We start from the raw sequence: 23,484 nt of genomic DNA, 5'->3' as shown, positions 1-23,484 counted from the left end.
AGATATAGGACTAATTCCACTTTTAGTAAAAACATGTGTTTGAGTTATATCAGTGAACTCTCATGCAGGGCCAAATCATACCATAAGCCTATGATTAAAAGAACAAGATAAGGAATTTGACAAAATTTGAAAATTAGATTTGATCTGCAAATCCTTCCTCTAATTCCTCAATGCAAGCAATTACAAAACGTATCTATTTCTTCTGAGTGACAGCAAGACAATTACAAATTTTGGTTCAACTTATTCTATGGGAATAACAGAAACCCAAAGATAACCTTCAGAGTTGTAAAGATAGCTTGAAGTATGTTAAACTTTATGATTATTATTGTAAAAAAATTACTTGTTGGTCTATTAATACATTATTTAGAGGAAGATCTGTTCTCCAAAGTGCTTTTTAAAGGTCAGGGAATTATCCAACACTTAGGAAAATGACAAAGTATTTATTTTGCCAGGCAGAACATGGTGGCCTTAACATGCTCATGCATAGCTCATGCAGTGAATGCTAGTGAGCTTGACTTCCAATCAATGGAAACCATTTGTAATGCAGAAATGTAAGCTTTGGAAAAATAAAACATATTTAAATGATTTAAGATTTAAGTTTGCACTACATGAGGAGATGGAAAGATAATTTTCCCTCAATAGCAAAAGCTGAATCTGATGAAAAAATATATTCACATAGGTACTAACTCCCTGTCACACTCAGAGTGAGATTAAGTTGACACACTTTAGAAGTAACTATTAAAATGTTTTAAATAAATGTGTGAATGTGTGTGTGTGTGCACGCGTGCTTGTGTGTATTAAGATGGAACTAAAGAGTAAATGTAAAGAGCCAAAATACATATAACACATACTGGTCCAGTGACTCTACCCTTCAGGAGAATGGAAGTTCTGAAATACAAGTTTCAGGTTAGCATTTGTACTGAGTGATCCTGGACAAAATTTGTTGTTTTGGGCTCCTTCTACATAAAAACTCTGTCTATAGTTTCTCAAAGCTGGTGGAAATTTTTAAGTCTACATTTTATTTTGAAATGGTAAAAATATAAGCACTTTTTCTAACTTTCATGTCATGGGAAGAGAGACTAAATTTTGTGATGAGGGAATCAAGAAGTAGCTTAAAAGATGCTTCAGAAATTAGTAGAGTCAGTGAACTAAGAGACACTGGTATCAGCTTAAAATTAGAGAAGTTATTGAAAACTTCTCTGCAAGCACTAAGGCTAACAAGTCATCATGTATCTAAAGAACTCTTAATTATATAACTGTTGATTACATAGCTTGGATTTCAACTTGTTCCTTCTTCATCTTTCTGCTTATTACTTGTCTTCAACCAGTCCTTATCTTTTTTAGCAACTCCTCTGAGGCCAAATAGCAGTAGACTTAGGTTAAACTCAAGTTAATCTTATGCTTGTTTCTCAATCTAGGGGCTATGGCAAGATCTATTTCAGTAATATGAAAACAAGAGGCATATGTGGGACAGTGAGGAAACATGCAAAGGCACCTTCAGAGTATCTCACAGACAACTTGTTAGCAATATCACTGTAATTCTACCTAAAAGAAGATGGTCCTCAGAAGGGAGTTCGCCAGCCGTTGGCACAGAACAAGGAGCTTCTCAGCTACAATGCTGGTTGTAGCAACCTAAGCGATTGCATGGTGATCTGGTAAGCTATAACACCATAAGGAATATCTGGCCTTTTTGCAGTTTGGTCCTCAATCAGGAAGGGAATTTAACATTCTCAGAGTCTGAGGCCATTCTACGTTCAAGCTGCAAAATTCTCCCCCCCCCTTTTTTTTTATTTCTGTGACTAATAGGCAAACTATTGATCATTGTAATTTCCCATGTAATTTGCCAACAGGTTAAATAATAAACTTAGATATTACCTAATCCACCTGATGGTTATAACTTTCATTGTACATTAACGAATGGATTTTTTCTTTTTAAAATATGTCACGCACATTGTTGATAAAAATCTGCAGTCCCAAGTCAGTGAAAGACTGGCCCTTGAGCACTTATGAGTCTGAGTTTCTGAACCTGTAAATCTCTGGTCTTGAACAGTATGGTCTTTAGGTTACTATGGTAAAGATCTATTTATGCAGTCAACAGTTCACCCAGAGACATCTGTGTGTATTACAGTGTAGAGGACATCATTTAATTTTTTGAATTTCTATATACAAATATCATTTTGGGAAAAAGGAATAAAATTTGAAACCAAACTCTAAAATGATCTTTTCTGGAATTCTCCATTATGTATCACAGATGAACTTGCTGTTTAAAGCAAAAAATATTTAAAACATTTATGATCAGTTTGGAGAGTACTTCGACACAGGTCCTAGGTCCTTTTGTATTATGAAAAATCAACTATATCTACATACATTTTAGTTAAATTCACTGTGAAACATAATAGTTTGTTTCTTTAAACCCTCTCATTTGCTTCTTTCTAATATAGTGGGGGAAATCAGGCTTTCTAGGATGCTAAAACCTGGAGACATTCTTTTGGAACATGTAAGCACTTTACTTTTTTCCTTAGGAAAAGGATATAGCCTTGCAATGCTGAGTTTAGTTCAAAACCCAGAGAGTTTTCCTTTAAACAGAAGCAGACAGATTCTTCATGTAAGTTCTTGAAAGAGATAGAAACTATAAATACAAAAAGGCAATGTTGCAGGAAAAATTGTGCTTTCCTGATCTGGAAAGACTTGACTTCAATAGTGTGTATCACAGGAATTTGTATGCCCTCACTAGGGGCCCTGAGAAGCAAGGAAAAGTAAGCTGTGATATGCCACATCTGCTCTTGCCTTGTGTGGCCATTTTGCTTCAGATGATAGTTTGAATATGTGGCTATTTATAAGTATACTGGAATTTAATCCAATCTTGTAGGGTGCATGTCTCTGTATGTACATAGTTTCTTCTTGTTATTCCTAACCCACATAAAAAGTGGTGTATCCCTCTAGATTAGTATATGCAACTATTATAGTACTTTTTCTTTACAGGATTACTTATTTAGTGTCATTTCACCTTTTTCCTTAGTGTTCAGATAACATATTTTGGACCTTTGAATCACCAAAATACAGTGTCTCTTCCTGAAAATACATAATTCTGGTTCAAAGAAAATGGTTATTGTTTATTGTGAAAAGATAACTAGGAATGATAAGGCCAAAAAGTCAATCTGCCATTAAGTTTTATCTCCTAAGAACAATTATTTCTGGGTACCTAGAAAGAAAAATGACAAATTCTTTAAAAGAGAAAAATTATATTTAAAACCCGACAACAAATAGAAAACCATATCTAGAGTACTTTTTTTAAATAAACAAATTTAGAAATCTAATTAGCATTCAGCAAGCAGAAGACTGAATTTTTGCTAATATTTGCAAGACTTCAAACACATTTGTAATAGCAATCATTAGAATTCTAAACTTGAGATGATTCAGAGCAGGAACAAAGAAATCTGGAAATGACAAGTGATGCTTCACATGCAGCACATTACAAGGGAATGGCAGCCAGTAAAGAATCCCAGGCACTCACAGGCTCTTATTAAATTTCTGGGCCAGAGTTGACATTCCTGTAGAAAGAGAAGAAAATCACCTACCTCTGGCTGTTTGTGAGGCTTAATTAGTGCGTATTTGTAAAGCACTTTGAAATCCTTGGATGAAAAGTGCTGCATAAGTGAAAAGTATCATTATTTTATTAAAATGAGATAAAAGCAACACAAGTCTTTTTCTTTTTTTAAATTCCTAGGTCAGCAATATCAATGTAGAGCAAGTAATGAATTTATTAGTAAATGGCTACAAAAAGAATAAATGCAGGCCAAATTATTTTTTCATAGGCTCATGGAAGTCTTTGACTTGGGAACATTTTAAGAAATAATATCGGCTACACTTTTATTCACAACAGCCTTGACAGGGTCTATCCAGCTCTTGTCTGAACACCTCCAGAAGGAAGCGCTCACTACTTTGTCAAGGCAGTTCATTCCATTTATGGATACGTAAAACTGTTGGAAAGTTCTTTATTACACAGCTCGAAAATCCAGTTCAATTAGTCTTAGAATTACCCTCTGAAACCACACAAGGAGTCCAATTCTCCTTTGATATGACTGCTTCACAACCCTCGTTTACTCAAGCCTCATTACATGGTCTCGAATCTTTACCATCTCAGTTGCTCTCTAAAACCACTTCCATTTTCAACTGTTTGTCTTCAAATGAAGAAGCTAAAATTAACATGATACTTATAATGTGGTCTGAAACCAGAACAGAATAAAAGATCCTATATCTGACTTTATACTATTGTAGGCTAAAACTGTATTAATCTTAAACAAAAATTTTAAGAAGACATTATCATAAAGTTGCCTAATATTGACAGCTTCTAATTGACTGTGTATATATGTGTATATACATATATATATAACATTGAGTTGTATATCATTATATAATATTGAATTATAGTTATATGTACCATTGTTTTTATATATATATATGTACAGTTGTGTGTGTACACATACACACACACATTCAAAATTTTACTTATAACTACCATGCTAAACTTCATCTTTTTAGTATGAGCCTGTCTTTAGGAATTCTATTCTTCCCAAGACAAAATCATTTATGACTACATATTTATAAATAGGCAACAGTGATTTCTCTTAGCAAACCAGTCTTTGTGATCCATCAGGTAATACTGAAGGCTGGAATTCTTTTGGAATTGTCAAGTGAAAGAATTTAACATGAGCTGTTATAGGAAGAAACTTTCCAGGATATTATAAAACTGTATGAAATTACTTCTTCATAATTTTTTGGAATACTTCATTCTTTTTATCAATTTCTCTAATATATTGATTATAGAATCAAAATCAGTATATTTATCTTTCTAAGTAGATTGTTAATTGATCATCAGGGTAATTTCAGCTTAAGTATGATTTGTCATTGGAAATTTAGGTCTATTGTAATAGTGACTCTATATACCATTTGCCCATCCATCCACCTATCCAAATAGTAGAAACATTTATTGAGTTCCTACAATGTGATAAGTATAGTTTTTGAAGCCAAGGAAAAAACATGGTGCTGGGAAGGCAATAATAAATAAGACATAGTCCTTGACTATAAGGATTGGAGGCACCTAACATGGGAGAAATATTCTGATAATAACCTGATGTCATACTACTGCAGCATATGTATAAATTGCTACAGAAGAAAAGAGGGGGCCAAATACTTAATATAAGAGTATATTAGAGACATGTACAAATTGCTACAGGAGAATCTTGGCAGCTAGAAAGTCTTCATACAAAACACTTCGATTTTAATGCATCTGTTACCTCCTGACATACTTTGTTACTGTATTTCTTTCCCATTAGAAAATAAACACCATGGAGGGCAAGGACTGTTTTGGCCATTGCTATATCCCTCGCCTCTAGTATTGTATCTGACATGGAGTGGGCATTCAAAAAATACATGAATTCATAAATGAATTAGTCTTAAAAGTCAAGTAAGATCTCACAGGCAAAGAGAGACAGAATTCCTGATGGTGGAGCAGCCTGAGCAACAGAGAGGAGTGGCTGATGAAGAGCAAATGGTTTGTTATGGTTAAAGTTTTAGATTTATGATATAAGCAAATGGCAGGAGATAAGGCTAGAAAGGGAGGTTAGGACTAGATATTGAAGCTTTTCATAAACCCTGCTAAGAACTGGTGGCTACTGGAGAGTTGTCAATGGTTGCTAAGAAAGAGAATGACCAAATTCTATGTTTTAGAAAGATAATTGTAGTAGGAAAGGGGGTTGAGAGGCAAAATCATGAACACTGAAGAACCTATTACAGCTGTCTAAATGTGAAGTAATGAGAACCTACGGAGGGGTACTCGCAGAAATAACAAAGATCAAATATGCTACAATTCACAACAATGTTATCTTTTCTCTTTTTTTTTTCTTTGAGATGGAGTCTTGCTCTGTTGCCCAGGCTAGAGTGCAGTGGCATGATCTTGGCTCACTGCAACCTCTGCCACCCAGGTTCCAAGCAATTCTCCTGCCTTAGCCTCCCAATTAGCTGGGATTACAGGTGCGTGCCACCACACCCAGCTAATTTTTGTGTTTTTAGTAGAGACTGGGTTTCAGCATCTTGGCCAGGCTGGTCTTGAACTCCTGACCTCGTGATCCACCCGTTTTGGCCTCCCAAAGTGCTGGGATTAAAGGCGTGAGCCACTGTTCCTGGACCATCTTTTCTCTTTTAAAATAGTTTTTTTAGGCCAGGTGCTGTTGCTTATGCCTAAAATCCCAGCACTTTGGGAGGCTGAGGTAGGCGGGTTGCCTGAGCCCAGGAGTCCAAGACATGGCAAAACCTCATTTCTACAAAAATACAGAAAATTATCCAGGCATGGTGGTGCACACCCGTGGTCCCAGCTACTCATGGGTTTGAAGCAGGAGGATCACTTGAGCCCAGGAGGTTGAGGCTGCAGTGAGCCATGACCACCACTGCACTCCAGCCTGGGCAACGGAGTGAGTGAGACCCTGTCTCAAGAAAAAAAAAAAAAAAAAAAAAAAGTTATACCTTTACATATTGGGGACTGAGACTAAAGGAGAAGAATTTCAAAACTGGCTGGAAATTTTAAAGATTATATTTCATTGCAATGGAGCAAATTTTGCCCCCTTAGTATGGGAATATGCTTCATCAAATAACTGAGATGCTGTGGTATTCCATGGAGATGAAATTAGATTATAGAAGAAGCTTGCCCCTATCTTCTACAGGGCTGAACTACTCTGGGAAAAGAGAATATTTTCTCCTTGAAATTCTTACAATAAGAAGAGATGTGCTCTTCTTGAACGAAATAACAAGTATAAAACAATACCTAACACTAGTAAAATGATGTATTACTACATCGAGATCTAAATGTTTGTCACTTATAGACCAACCACTAGATGGAGAGCTTGTCTTAGCACTGAGTATCAGGTACTTTTACAAAATTTCAAAGCAAGGATTATTAAATTTAAACTTCTCAGCACATTTCACATTCATAGAATGTGGCATCCATTGCTTTTGCAGATAATTAATGTCCAGTTTTATGATTATGAAATAATTTACAGCTAAATAGAAATACCTATCAGTTATATGCAAAAAAGGTTTTGTGAATGTTGGGTGCCTAAGAAAATAGGTTATAAGAAAAGATGCTAATTGTCTTGAACACTGAAAAATGTAACATGCATGCATGTTAAAGTACTATTACTATAACATAGCTTCTAAAATTTTTCATTGAACCGATATTAATGGCATCTTGTTTCTAGAAATCTATATGTAATAAATATATATTTTAAGTTGCTCAAAGGTATTACTCATTTCTTTGAACTTGAACTTTTGTATTGTTGAGAAAATAAAATCCAAGAGCATGGTTAAGCAGTCTTCTAATGAGTTTCACAAGCATATATCAAGTTTAGTCATCATTTTCCATTTAGTTTTATTCTTAATCTTTTATGTGCATAATTATAAATTTTCCTTTTATTATAATAAAACTAAATGGTTACAGCATCTTAAAGAATCTTATTCTTAATGAATTCAAACTAGTATTTTTTTTCAAAAATCAAGGGCAAATTATATGAGTAGTGGGAGGCTGTATTTAAAATACTCATCTGGAGTTTATTAAAAACATTTTTTGAAGGACATCTGTCAGTTCTAAGGGTGAAAAACAACACCTTGGGGAAAAATCCTTTCAATTTAGTTACTACACTGAGATACTTCAGATAAATACTAATTTGTACTAATGATGAAGGGAACATGTGTAAAATAGTTACACTGATTTATTCTAAATGGTGAAGAAATTCCATTTCATTGACTCTCCTCTAATTTCATTCAAGTTATACTTTTCTTATACATCTCAATCTGTTGATTAACCTGCCTCCAGAGTAATATTTTAGTGATTATATTTTAATATGGAGATGTTATACTTGGTACTTTTTGATACTATATCATTGCATTAAGTTTTCTATTCCTTTTTATTAATTTACTTTTTTATTACATTTTATATAGTCTCATTGAGATTTTTCTATTAACTCTAATTCTTGGACATCCTAACACTCTTGCTGTTAGAGCGCTTGTCTTGTACTGTCATGTACTTTACAAAGCTTTAAAACAAGGCTTATCAAATTTAGACTCCATGGCATATTGAACATTGATAAAATGGGATTTCCATTACATTCTGATGATTCTCTTTCATGATGGTCCTTTTTATGTTTTCATTGAGATGGCTGTCCTGAAACAGTCTAAATGGCAATTTCTTGACTAAGGTTCCCTGAATTAAGTATACGGTGTAAATTCTGAACCCACTCATGTGCATAAAACAAACTTGTGACTTCTCTTTCACATGGGTGACTATCTTCGCCTACTTAGGGTCTTTGAGCAAAGACAGGTTTTGGCCACTTCTCTGCGCTGGTTAATTAACATCATTTAGTCCTCTTTTCAACTGATGAGAAAAAAATTGAAATTCCAGGCTTTATTTAGAGAATTCAGTTCCATCTTCCTTTACCAAATAACCCGTACCTAGTTCAGTATTCCAGTGGGTGTTTTTTTGTCATTGGGCTATTCCCTATCTTTCTTACGAACTTGGTCATATAAATTTCTGTTACATTTTTGTCCACCATTTACACATTATCTGCATAGGAGTGGTCCCTTCCAAATTAGCTCAGTCTACCATCTTGCTGGAAGTCCTTTTCATTTTATTATTACTATTTTTTTTTTTTTTTTTTGAGGTGGAGTTTCACTCTTCTTGCCCAGGCTGGAGTGCAACGGTGCAATCCTGGCTCACTGCAACCTCCACCTCCTGGGTTCAAGTGATTCTCCTGCGTTAGCCTCCCAAGTAGCTGGGATTACAGGCCCGTGCCACAATGCCCGGCTAATTTTTGTATTTTTAGTAGAGATGGCGTTTTGCCATGTTGGCCAGGCTAGTCTCGAACTCCTGAACTCAGGTGATCCACCTGCCTCAGCCTCCCAAAATGCTGAGATTACAGGCGTGAGCCACCGTGTCTGACCCATTTTATTATTATTTATCTGCATATTCAAGGAAAAAAATATAAATTTTAGATTCCTCTGGCTCACAACAGGCTTTCTTGAAAAGAAAAATGACTTGCAAGAAATAACTTGAGCCATTAAAAGATACTTTATTTTTCCTTATTTGTACTTATTAACAGAAAAAATGCTCTAATAGGTACCTAATGGAAGTTGTCAGATGTGATTATCAAGTTGAAGTGAATATTTACTCAAACCTATAATGGTCTCAGGCTTTTTCTGGCAATATTTTAATGAAGGTATGCCATCTAGTCATCTTTAACTTACATTTCTTCCATTAAGTACAAGGACTTCTTGAAATTGGCAGTTCTATACTATCAAGCAATGCTTCATTTCAAACCACCAAATGTTAAGGGAACTTGCTGAGTAGCTTAAATAACCCCTAGGTCAATAAACTGAGTCATTAGCACCTCCTTTAAATAATTGTTTGTCTGTTACTGGTTCAACATTTATATAATCTGTCATAATACCTTGGTTTTTTAAGGTACAAAAATTACTGCTATAGGCTTAAACTAGAGAATATCATGTAAGTAGCAATGTTTTTTCAGTGATAGTTTAACTATACTGTCTGGTAGTGAGTGAGTTAAAGCCTGAACACCACAACTAATTACTATGTAATGCTAACCTTAGTTGCTGGTTCATTTTGAGACTCTTTAAAATATGAACTGTGTATTTTACCCCTATGCACTCTCTTAATGATTTGTTTTTTTAGACTGAAATCACTTCCAGCCATCAGTTATACTTTTGGTCTCTACATATGCACTTCTCCAAGCACAAATATTTCTTTTTCCTATTGGTCTGCCAGCCCTGTCAGAGCAAATTTCACTTTAAACTAAATGCTATGATACTTAAAACCTCTTGGATTACTCAGGCTGCTAGTGTGATCTGTAACCTTCCAAGAATGACAGCTGAACTTTCCAATTTGCTTATAGTGTTTGGGGAACTAGAAAGCACATGCCAAAAGGAAAATGTTTCTGATGTTGAACAGAGAGGAAAGTTCTTGTTGGAGGTGGGGGCAAGAGACTATTAAGTACTGAAAAATACTAATAAGAAATGAAAAGAAACTAAACATGCTGTAAAGTCTAAGACCTCAAACATAATTCAAAAGTTAATACTAGTACTAAAAACTCTGGCTAAACTGGTTAAAATATGAAAAATAACCTTTAGTTACTGTAGTTTAAGCACCAACCAGAATCTTAAAGTGATAATGCACTATTGAAATGAACAAATTCAAAAAAAGGAATATAAAATTATCACAAGTGCTACACAAAATGGGCTATATCAACTCCCCATCTTTCTTTATAAAACAGACAAGTCTGACATATGAACAAAAATCAAAGAGTTAATACAGCTATCTAACATGCATGCTATCCCCACGGACATAATACTAGTCTCTCTTATATGAACAAAAAACACTACTGACATAACACCAGGCTTTTTTTTTTTTTTAATTAATGTTAAGTTTTTTTTGTTAAAACTCATGTCTCCAAAATCCTTAAACAAATCATTCAGTTTGGGAACATTTTGGAATAGTTTAGAAACTTTTCACTTTAAGGAAGCAGACAAATGTTCGTCTTAAAAAAATCCTGAAAATCTTATCAAATGTAAGATGCTTAATATAAAATCTCCTATTTATTTCATAATCTACTTATTCATTTGTGTCAATATTTTTTAGTCTAAAATAATAGTCAAATTACATTTGGATGATAAAAATCAAGCAATGACTGATAAAGATGTTTCTGGAAAGCTAAATCAAACTAACCTTTTTGCAAAATTGAGGGAAAACATACAGATAATAGAAACTATATTTAAACACATTAAAAGTGCATCTTTTTAAACAGCTAAGCATAACTTAAAAAATTTGATTCTAAACTTATAAATGCAAATATACACACACACAAAGGCATTTCCTTGCTTTATATGGATATTTCAAAAGATTTATATTGGGCAGTATTATTTGAGGTTTTGCAGCCATTAGTTCAGTAATTTCAGTAATAAATACAGGTCGGAAAAATATTTCACAGTTATTTAATGCCCTCTAGAACATTTAGGATCTCAGAATACTGTATAATATACCAGAAATACATTAGAAGAACAGGAATTAAAGTAAATCTCTACCATTATAAGCTTTCTTGGTCCTTAAGACTATATTTAACTGTTACATTATGGGTTTCTTTTTTAAAAAAGGTAAATTTATCTTCTGCTCAGGTATAAGACTATAGATTATAAGATTACATGTCTTCTGATGATGAAGCATGATATTTCTATATCATCTTCAAAGAATAGGGCTAAGCATCCTTTGGTCACACTTTGCATTGATATAAACAAATTCAGTGTAGACTGGAATGCAGAAATATATGACAGTTGTTTATCTGACTTGTAAGAGTCATATTTTAAGTTAAAATTATTCTTAAATCAGCCTAAGGAAACACTATCCTTTTTCTTCTTTGTCACTCATGTACATGAGAATTTCCCCTCTTAATTTAAGGACTAGCAATTAAGTTTATGAAATTCACCCAAACTAACTTAAGTACAAACTATGAACTTATCAATAACTCCTAAATTTTCTTAAAGTTAGTAGGGTGCAATTACTTCAAAACCAGAATATCTGAATGGGATTTGTGTCTCTACTGATGTAACTTGTTTCAGTCTGTATCTGTAACTAACTTTGACATGACTTCTTTCTTTGTAAAATAAGAATAATGGCTATATCTTTTAATATCTCTATGCCTTGAGATTATTGTATTTCCAAGAAAAGTACCCACATATAGTATGTATTTGGTGGTGTTATTGTTGTGACATATGAAAATGATGAATACTTCCCTAGAAATGCTTAGGAAATTCTGGCTTCTGCCTAACGATCTAGACAGTTAAGGGATACTCTATCATACTTGGCATGCTTCATACACATGCTTACTGTTTGCCTTTATAGGGCTCCTACATAATTCATAGAGATTTATGCCTCCACATAGGCATACTAATTGTTGTTGCACTAAAATAATGCCGTGGCCAATCGTTCTTTCCTTTTACTGTAGTGAGACTGGACTGTTTGTATAAATAAGGTTATTCAATCAAAACCCTTTAGATTCTATGTCATGATTGATGAAAATAACAACACCTTAGGCCGGGCGCGGTGGCTCACGCTTGTAATCCCAGCACTTTCGGAGGCCGAGGCGGGCGGATCACGAGGTCAGGAGATCGAGACCACGGTGAAACCCTGTCTCTACTAAAAAAAATACAAAAAATTAGCCGGGTGTGGTGGCGGGAGCCTGTAGTCCCAGCTACTCGGAGAGGCTGAGGCAGGAGAATGGCGTGAACCCGGGAGGCGGAGCTTGCAGTGAGCCGAGATCTGCGCCACTGCACTCCAGCCTGGGCAACAGAGCGAGACTCCGTCTCAAAAAAAAAAAAAAAAAGAAAATAACAACACCTTTAGGGATGAAACTTACTGAAAGATTCTAGTTACATGCTTTTTCATCTTATTTTATACTCAGTGAGTTTATTTTGAATGTAGTAAGTCAAGGGTAAGGTTTTTAGTTATCTCATGCAAATCATCACGTCCCACATTGTACGCATTCCTATACTCAGGTTTACTGCCAGTGTTGGCTTCTCTTAGAAAAGTGCACACAGGTTATGAAAACGTTCAGGGTGGAGTATTTTCATTTTGCCATGTGTGTTGTCTTTGGCTTGTGCCAACCTGACAATCTGGCACTTAGAAGCAAAGCTGGGCAACTATGAGAATTCTTTAGGGAGATGGAATGCACCATACATTTTTGAGATTATCTGGGTTTTAGACAGTATTCTGAATGAGCATGTAGGTATACCTATATTAGTTATTTCAAGTATGCAGGAAAAGGGACAAATTGATTCAATTTAAAATAACTATGGTATCTACTTGCTGATGGCAAACAGTATCTCCCTTCCCCAGAGTTTGTTGGGGGATAAGGTAACATGCAACAGTATAAAATTGTAGTAGTTTCTTTTTCCCCATAGTGTATAAAAAGAATGAGGTAAATTACAATAGCCTAATATTTATGAAGGCTTTGAAAACATTTTAAAAAATACTTTAAAAAATATTTGAATGCTTTTTAAAAATACTTTTTTGAGATTTTTAAGAACTCTTAAAATGCTTTTTAAAAATACTTAATGCATTTTACAATGTTTTTTAAACATATTTTTGGACTTTTAAGAGCTCTTGCGCCTGCCTGCCTTCTCCTTCCTTCCTTCCTTCCTTCCCTCCCTCCCTCCCTTCCTTCCCTGTGTCTCTTTCTTTTTCTTTCTTTTCTTCCCTCTGTTGCCCAGGCTGGAGTGTACTCGGCTCGCTGCAGACTCCCTGCCTCCGGCTCCCGTGATTCTCCTGCCTCGGCCTGCAGCCTGCCTGGGATTGCGGGCACGCGCCACCACCCCTCCCTGGTTTTTCTCCTTTGGCTGGAGGCGCGGTTTCGCCATGTTGGCCAGGCTGGTTTCCACCTCCTGACCTTGAGTGGTCTGCCCGCCTCGGCCTCCCGAGGTGCTGGGACTGCAGACGGGGTCTCGTTCACTCGGTGCCCGGTGTTGCCCAGGCTGGAGTGCGGTGGCATGGTCTTGGCTTGCTGCAGCCTCCGCCTCCCAGCCGCCTGCCTTGGCCTTCCCAGGGTGCTGGGATTGCAGCCTCTGCCTGGCAGCCGCGCCGTCAGGGAGGTGGGGAGTGTCTCTGCCTGGCTGCTCATCGTCTGGGAGGTGAGGAGCGCCTCTGCCCGGCCGCCACTCCGTCTAGGAAGTGAGGAGCGTCTCTGCCTGGCCGCCCATCGTCTGGGATGTGGGAAGCGCCTCTGCCCGGCCGCCGCCCCGTCTGGGAGATGAGGAGCGCCTCTGCCCCTCTGCCCGGCCACCCCATCTGGGAAGAGGGGAGGAGCGTCTCTGCCCGGCCGCCCCGTCTGGGAAGTGAGGAGCGTCTCTGCCCAGCTGCCCATTGTCTGGGAAGTGAGGAGCGCCTCTGCCCGGCGGCCCCGTCTGGGATGAGGAGCGCCTCTGCCCGGCCGCCCCGTCTGGGAAGTGAGGAGCGCCTCTGCCCTGCTGCCCCGTCTGGGAAGAAGTGAGGAGCACCTCTGCCCGGCCGCCCCGTCTGGGAGGTGAGGAGCAACTCTGCCCGGCCGCCCCGTCTGGGAAGAAGTGAGGAGCGCCTCTGCCCGGCCGCCCCGTCTGGGAAGTGAGGAGTGCCTCTGCCCGGCCAATCCGTCTGGGAAGAAGTGAGGAGCGCCTCTGCCTGGCCGCCCATCGTCTGGGATGTGAGAAGCACCTCTGCCCGGCCGCCCTGTCTGGGAAGAAGTGAGGAGCGTCTCTGCCCGGCCACCCCGTCTGGGAAGTGAGGAGCGCCTCTGCCCGGCCGCCCCGTCTGGGAAGTGAGGAGCGCCTCTGCCCGGCCGCCCCGTCTGGGAAGTGAGGAGCGCCTCTGCCCGGCCGCCCCGCCTGGGAAGTGAGGAGCGCCTCTGCCCGGCCGCCCCGTCTGGGAGGTCTACCACGGAAGCCAGACGCAATGTGGGGGCTGGACGTGGTGGTTCATGCCTGTGGTCCCAGTACTCTGGGAGGCCAAGGTGGGTTGATCACTTGAGGCTAGGAGTTCGACACCAGTCTGGCCAACATGGCGAAACATATGAAAAATACAACAGACAAACCAACCAACCAACCCAGTGACAACAAAACAGGTCTACCCTGGATTCATACTCTAATTTTTTCTATTTTCCTCCCTTTCTGATCCTTTATCCCACTTTCATTTTCTTCCTCTTCCTTCTCCTTCTTCTTTGTCAAATAGAGGATTGAGTTATTATCATTGATCCATACGAAGTCCCTCTCTCATTTATTTTCTTTAATTCCCACCCCCCATTTCTATTCCCCGTCTTCTCATGTGCAACCTTCCTAATATGTTTGATATGCATCTTTTTGTTTGTATGTATCTTTAGAAAATGTTTATTGTTTTGTGTGCAAAAAAAAAAATTAAAAAAAAAGGGCTCTTGCATATTTATCACCTCAAAAAATATCTCAGCATGAAGTTTGGGCACATATATCAATATAGCTTTATAGGGTTTTTTTGTATAAATGTGAAAAGATGTAAATTTTAAGCTACAGTTGCATTTGAAAAATTTACTTGCCTAATTATGTTCATAGAAGCCTCCTCCCATCCTTTGATATTTGAGGGGCTCTAAATTAGCCACTGATACTGTCTACACAAATCTGGATTCCTTTTTAAGATCGCTTTGCCTTTTAATTTCTGACAGGCCAGTAGGAAGGTGCTTTGTTTTTGGCTGGAAAACCCTGAAAAAGCGGGGTGTATCAACTTTAGATATAGTTTCTTCTAAAGCTAAACAAAGAAAACAGGCTTAAAATATATAAGATACATTATATTTCATAAAATATAATGTTGACTTATGTTCATAAAAAGGAAATATATTCAGGAAATTATGTTCCTGTTTAAGTGTATTCAAAAGACTATTTAAAATCTTTAACTTATTCAAAGGGTGTAAGACAGCATTTGTTAATTGTGCCTTTCTACTCTAAAATGAGACCATAGAAATATGTAGCTTTTACTTAAGAATCAAGATAAATACACACAGATTTTACATATACCCATAATTAACTTTAATATTAGAAAAATGATTATAAAATTACTAATAATTTTGTTTAAATGCAAAACAAAGCAGTATTTGAAAATAAATTATATGACAGAGTCCCACACTTGTCTCTTTGGAGCAGGTCTGAGTTCTAATTTATGGAGGAACGGAGCAGTTAGATTACCAAGAATTTGGGCTAATACTGGAAGACTGCGTGTTAGCCTAAAATTCCTACAGGTGAATTCTGTAAGATTATAGTTCATAATTAATCCTTTAACTCCAGACATCACCTCCATTTTCAAATGACCACTTTTTTAAAATTAGAAAACCTGATGCATTTTAACAAATCCTTTATAATTTAAAACTCTTCCAATGAAAAGTGTTAAAAATTCATCAATAGCTACGATGTCAGTGTTAAAAGAAGTTCAAAGCCTAAAATGTTTTGTCTCTTGTTCCCTTGGGAGTATCTATCTATGTAAAATGAAAAGTCAGTTTTAACTCAGTAAAACTTTCACCCATGAGATGGGAGTCATAGAAAATCAACATTTATATCAAGCTCCTTGATAAAATGGTTCTCCCCAAACCTGTAATTATTCAAATTACATTTTTTAGGACTCTGATGTGTTTCTAAAGAGGTAATATCTCTATTACAAAGACACAAAAAGCTGCTGTTTCGACTAATCCTTCCAAACTACTTATTGTTTTAAAGAAGTAATTAAACACTAGTGAATTATCAGACCATCAAGGTACGATGTTTTATGAAACAGCATATATAATTTAAAAAGTTGTATTTCAAAAATAATGTGGTTCTTTGTCAAATATTGTACTGCTTAGCTTAGAATGCTATAAAATCTGAACCTATTTACTTTTTTTCTGAGAAAATTCACATTCTCTAGATTTTGTGTGTGTGTATAAGAAGATACTAAAGGTCTGTGTTTTTGTACCAGAAGTTAATGAATGACACACTCCACATAGCATGCTCTTTACAAAAAATGAGGGGGAGTATTATTTAAGATAATGTGGCATTCTTTTCTAAATACCATTAATTCTGTTTCCTCTTAAAATTAAGGAGAATTCAGAAATGTTTAAGATGTTTACTCTACTGGAAATATTTCTAATAGACAAATATTATTTATTCTATTTACAGTAGAATAAACATCTTAAACATCTGAGTTCTCCTTACTTTTTAGAGGAATATATATTATATATATATATATTACTCAAGATATTGGAGTAACATAAAAGTGGACGGAAACAGGTAAAAGACCATTGATGTCCAGATACTGACAATGTAGTATTACTTTTATAAGCCTGACAATACTATTACCCTTAAATATTTTCAAAACAGCTGAAAGAATAATAAAGAGAATGCTTTAACTCATCTCAAAAAATTATACTTTTAACCCTGAACTATATAAGCCTCTTAAAGAGAGTGAGATTATATTTCTTACCGACCTCTATATCCCTAGACCTCATCCAAGTGCTTGTCAACTAAAAAGGTTATGAATAAAGGAAATTTTAAGTGTTAAAAGCAAACATTAAATGATTCTATATTTTATCCTATATTTTGTGCTTTATAAAGTTAATTTCACCTGTCATCACGAAACTTTAAGTAAAATTGTAAGTATCTTTTGGAAATAACAGCAATAACAACAAAAAAATCCCAACAGTATATATGCTATTTTTATGATTTATTGACTACTAACAGATCATTAGTTATAAACTGGTAATAGGAAAGAAACATGAACAAGGAAACTCTGTTCATTTTAAGTATGGAGTAGTATTTGTTGCTACAGAACTTAAGCTATTGGACTATGAAAACTAATACAGATTTTTAAAATATTCTGATGATCCTCTAAAGATCCTCTAAAAACACAACCAACTAAAGATAACTTTGAGATGCAAGTCTAAAGATAGAACTTTAAGATCCTCCAAAGATACAACCAACTTTAAGATCCTCGAAAGTCATAACCATCCTCTAAAGTTACACTATCTTCTAAAGATACAGCCGTAAAAAGTCTTAATACAAATACTCCCTGATGTTTAAACATGGAGCCATTTCTCCAGGTACAACAAAACTGAAAAAAAAATTTACAGCAAATCAGCAATGAAATTGACTATAACTGAAATTATGTGACTTCCAAGCATGTATTCTACTGATCTTTCTCCATGAAAAATATAACTCCAAGAAAATAATTATTTTGCAATTCTAGTCAGTTGGTTATTGCTATTATTAATGAGAAATTGAATACTAATCATATTATTTCTTCCTCTGTTATGGCGAACCTATAATGTTTCTTTAGGCTAGATTAAAGTAGATGGACTAGAAATATGATTTTACACACTTGTAATATTGGGACATTATAAGAGTTGCTTTTGAAAATAAAATTTTTCTATGACAGAGATTGTGCTTATATTCAGTATAGATGGGTACTTCTCAGTATGTTTAATTAGACTTGTAGTAGTATAATACAAGTACACTAAGAATCCCTTAACTGGATCTTAATTATGAAGGCAAGCATCTTCATCTATGTAAAATATACCTACTTAAAGTCTGTTTTTATCTTACCTAGGTTATTAAAAGATTTTCCCATATAGCATAGGCTCCTATCAACAATTTTATAATACAAAGCATATGATACTATAAGCAGGATATATAATACACATCTACTTGATTATATATTTAATAGATGCTATGCATTGTACATTTGAAAGGATACTGAAATAGTAAAAATTAAAATTAAGAAATTATAAACAAGTTCACATTGAAAATAAAACAGCATGGGAAATGGAGTAAGACATCTATGTCTGAATACTGGCTCTCACCTTTATAACTTTTATTAAACAAACGTCTATTGAGAACCTAGCGTGTGCCAGCAGATACAGCTTTGAAAAAGACAGTCAAAGTTCTTGCCCATCTAGCGACTGTATTCTTGTGGTAGGAGGGAGAGTAAACAAGTGAACAAAAATTAAATTACTAGGTTAGATGAGGGAGAAGCAGCTTCTTTGATAATTCTCTTAGGAAAAGATTCTCTGAAGAAGTAATATTTGAACTGAGACTTGAAAGGTAAGAAGAAGCCAGTTATTTAAAAAGTCAAAAGACTATTCAAGTTAAGCACAAAGGTGACAAAGTGAGAACTTGGTGAATGTCTGGGGAAGAGAAGGGAGTCCAGAGTGGGTAGAATTAATAAGCAATTATAACTGGAACATTTGATGAGGCTGGAGATGTAGATAAGTGTCAAATAATGCAGGACTTTATAGAACATGGTAAGAAGTCTGTATTTTATTACAGGAGTATGGGAAGCCATTGAAGGCACGTGAGAGATGTGATATGACATACTTGAAAAAGATCAGGATGGCTACTGTGGAAAAAGTGAAGCAGAAGGGAAGTGTAGAAGCAGGAAAATTAATTAGGCTATTGAGTGGTTCAGGTGGCAGATGATGGTGGCATGGAATAGGGTACTAACAGTGAAAATGGAAATAAATAGCCAAATTTCAGATCTATTCTAGAAATGAAATGAAAACAACAGGACATGCAGATGGTTTGCAGTGGAGAGAGAGGCTAATGATGAAGAAAAGGGAGATAACAAGGAAGATTCCAAAATTTAAAGCTTGAACTACTGGGTGGATGGTGGTGACACATACTGAGATGAGAAGGTTAAGGGACGAACCTGTTTATATGTGAGAAATCAAAAGTTAAGTTTGATAATTTTACTAAACATTCAATTGGATAGCATAAGGAATAAGGATGGTGCTGAGAGGACAAGTCTAAGCTAAAAATATAGGTTTACAAATGGTACTTAAAGCCATGGATCTGGATGTAATCCTAGGTGTGGTGGGTGCAGTTAGAAAAGAGGGTCCCCCAAAGTAGGGTATGGATAGAACAGGGATATAGCCCTGAAGTAACCAGCATTTAAATGTGGAAAAGAGAAGGGATAGCCAGCAAAGAACATTGGGAACTAATGACAAAGGGCTCAGGAGGAAAATCAGAAAAATGGAGTATCTTGAGAGCTGAAAGAAGGGAGTTTCAAAAAGCAGGGCCTGGTCAACTGTGTTAAAACCAGCTGAGAGGTAAAGATGAGAATGGTCCATTAGACTTGGCAATATGAAGACTATTGGTGATTTTGACAAGAGTGAGGAAGTTGAAGAGCACATGCAAGTCTTTTGAGAAGTTATGGATAAAGAGAATTGAGAAGCAGGAAGTAGTTGGAATATGATGTGGGGCCAAAGAGTTTAACTTTTTAGATTCTGATTTATGTTTATATGCTGACAGGAATGATCCAGTAGAGGGGAAAAGAGTGACAACATAAAAGAAGTCCTTGAAAAGACAAGAATGGAGTCTAGAGTAAAAATGGGTTGATCGGATTTTGAAAAAACTTCTTTCATTGTAATAGAAGAAAGGTGGGCAAAGCTAAGAATAGTTTATTGACTGAGTGGTGGCAAGATAACCTGGGGTAAGTTGCTTAAACCTACATGCTTCAGTTTTCTTAATAATAGTGTCTCCCTTCTTCAGCTGCTGTGAAGAGTAAATTAGATAAGAGATGTAATAAATAGCAACTCATATACTGCCTGGCACTCACTAAATATATTTCAATAATTGCCATCATCATTATTGGTCCATCTATCTCACATTGTACATAGATCTGAAACCATTTAGAGCAGCAGCCCCCAACCTTTTTGGTACCAGGTATTGGTTGTGTGGGATAATTTTTCCATAGATGGGGAAGGAGAGACGATTTTGGGATGAAACTGTTCCACCTCAGATCATCAAGCATTAGTTAGATCCTCATAAGGAGCACACAACATAGATCCGTCGCATGCAGAGTTCACAATAGGGTTTGTGCTCCTATGAGAATCTAATGCTGCTGCACGTGCGACAGGAGGTGGAGCTTAGGCGGTAAGGTTTGCTGGCCTGCTGCTCACCTCCTGCTGTGTGGCCCAGTTCCCAACAGGCCATGGACAGGTACTGGCCCAGGAGGTGGGGACCCCTGATTTAGAGAATACCATTTAAAATAATACAATTAGAATAAAGATTGTGTATGTCGGTGGTGGAGCCAAGATGGCCGAATAGGAACAGCTCCGGTCTCCAGCTCCCAGCCCCAGCGACACAGAAGACGGGTGATTTCTGCATTTCTGCTTGAGGTACTGGTTTCATCTCACTAGGGAGTGCCTAACAGTGGGTGCAGGACAGTCGGTGAAGCGCACTGTGCGCGAGCCGAAGCAGGGCGAGGCATTGCCTCACTCGGGAAGCGCAAGGGGTCAGGGAGTTCCCTTTCCTAGTCAAAGAAAGGGGAAACAGACAGCACCTGGAATATCGGGTCAGTCCCACCCCAACACTGCGCTTTTCCAACGGGCCTGGAAAACGGCACACTAGGAGATTGTGTCCCGCACCTGGCTCCGAGGGTCCTGTGCCCAAGGAGTCTCGCTGATTGCTAGCACAGCAGTCTGAGATCAAGCTGCAAGGCGGCAGCGAGGCTGGGGGAGGGGCGCCCGGCATTGCCCAGGCTTGCTTAGGTAAACAAAGCAGCCAGGAAGCTCGAAGTGGGTGGAGCCCACCACAGCTCAAGGAGGCCTGCTTGCCTCTGTAGGCTCCACCTCTGGGGGCAGGGCACAGACAAACAAAAACTCAGCAAGAACCTCCACAGACTTAAAAGGTCCCTGTCTGACTGACAGCTTTGAACAGAGTAGTGGTTCTCCCAGCACGCAGCTGGAGATCTGAGAACGGACAGACTGCCTCCTAAAGTGGGTCCCTCACCCCTGAGCAGCCTAACTGGGAGGCACCCCCCCCAGTAGGGACAGACTGACACCTCATTCAACCGGGTACTCCTCTGAGACAAAACTTTCAGACGAACTATCAGACAGCTGAATTTGTGGTCTCACGAAAATCCGCTGTTCTGCAGCCACCACTGCTGACACCCAGCCAAACAGGGTCTGGAGTGGACCTCTAGTAAACTCCAACAGACCTGCAGCTGAGGGTCCTGTCTGGTGGAAGGAAAACTAACAAACAGAAAGGACATCCACACCAAAAACTCATCTGTACATCACCATCATCAAAGACAAAAAGTAGATAAAACCACAAAGATGGGGAAAAAACAGAGCAGAAAAACTGGAAACTCTAAAAAACAGAGCACCTCTCCTCCTCCAAAGGAACGCAGTTCCTCACCAGCAACGGAACAAAGCTGGATGGAGGATGACTTTGATGAGTTGAGAGAAGAAGGCTTCAGACGATCAAACTACTCTGAGCTACGAGAGGAAATTCAAAACAATAGCAAAGAAGTTAAAAACTTTGAAAAAATATTAGAAGAATGGATAACTAGAATAACCAATGGAGAGAAGGGCTTAAAGGAGCTGATGGAGCTGAAAGCCAAGTTTCGAGAACTACGCGAAGATTGCAGAAGCCTCAGTAGCAGATGCGATCAACTGGAAGAAAGGGTATCGCTGATGGAAGATGAAATGAATGAAATGAAGAGAGAAGGAAAGTTTAGAGAAAAAAGAATAAAAAGAAATGAACAAAGCCTCCAAGAAATTTGGGACTATGTGAAAAGACCAAACCTACGTCTGATTGGTGTACCTGAAAATGATGGGGAGAATGGAACCAAGTTGGAAAACACTCTGCAAGATATTATCCAGGAGAACTTCCCCAATCTAGCAAGGCAGGCCAGCATTCAGATTCAGGAAATACAGAGAACGCCACAAAGATACTCCTCGAGAAGGGCAACTCCAAGACACATAATTGTCAGATTCACCAAAGTTGAAATGAAGGAAAAAATGTTAAGGGCGGCCAGAGAGAAAGGTCGGGTAACCCACAAAGGGAAGCCCATCAGACTAACAGCTGATCTCTCAGCAGAAACTCTACAAGCCAGAAGAGAGTGGGGGCCGATATTCAACATTCTTAAAGAAAAGAATTTTCAACCCAGAATTTGCTATCCCGCCAAACTAAGCTTCATAAGTGAAGGAGAAATAAAATACTTTACAGACAAGCAAACGCTGAGTGATTTTGTCACCACCAGGCCTGCCCTAAAAGAGCTCCTGAAGGAAGCACTAAACATGGAAAGGAACAACTGGTACCAGCCACTGCAAAAACATGCCAAATTGTAAAGACCATCGAGGCTAGGAAGAAACAAAAGCAACTAACGAGCAAAATAACCAACTAACATCATAATGACAGGATCAGATTCACACATAACAATATTAACGTTAAATGTAAATGGGCTAAATGCTCCAATCAAAAGACACAGACTGGCAAACTGGATAAGGAGTCAGGACCCATCAGTGTGCTGTATTCAGGAAACCCATCTCACGTGCAGAGACACACATAGACTCAAAATAAAGGGATGGAGGAAGATCTATCAAGCAAATGGAAAACAAAAAAAGGCAGGGGTTGCAATCCTAGTCTCTGATAAAATAGACTTTAAACCAACAAAGATCAAAAGAGACAAAGAAGGCCATTACATAATGGTAAAGGGATCAATTCAACAAGAAGAGCTAACTATCCTAAATATATATGCACCCAACACAGGAGCACCCAGATTCATAAAGCAAGTCCTCAGTGACCTACAAAGGGACTTAAACTCCCACACAATAATAATGGGAGATTTTAACACCCCACTGTCAGCATTAGACAGATCAACGAGACAGAAAGTTAACAAGGATATCCAGGAATTGAACTCAGCTCTACATAAAGTGGACCTAATAGACATCTACAGAACTCTCCACCCCAAGTCAACAGAATATACATTTTTTTCAGCACCACACCACACCTATTCCAAAATTGACCACATAGTTGGAAGTAAAGCTCTCCTCAGAAAATGTAAAAGAACAGAAATTATAACAAACTGTCTCTCAGACCACAGTGCAATCAAACTAGAACTCA

At 37.6% G+C, this 23,484-nt stretch overlaps 1 protein-coding gene across 3 annotated transcripts in view; it reads right to left on the bottom strand.

Annotated features, from left to right (window-relative positions):
• Positions 1-23,484, bottom strand: part of KIFAP3 (kinesin associated protein 3) — a 182,393-nt gene that overhangs the window by 620 nt on the left and 158,289 nt on the right. The window lies entirely within an intron of this gene.

Source organism: Hylobates moloch, unplaced genomic scaffold (genome assembly GCF_009828535.3).
Source record: "Hylobates moloch isolate HMO894 unplaced genomic scaffold, HMol_V3 SCAFFOLD_8, whole genome shotgun sequence".
Taxonomy (NCBI): Eukaryota; Metazoa; Chordata; class Mammalia; order Primates; family Hylobatidae; genus Hylobates; species Hylobates moloch.
Note: the sequence above shows the minus strand (reverse complement) of the source record. Positions and strands in the feature narration are given on the sequence as shown.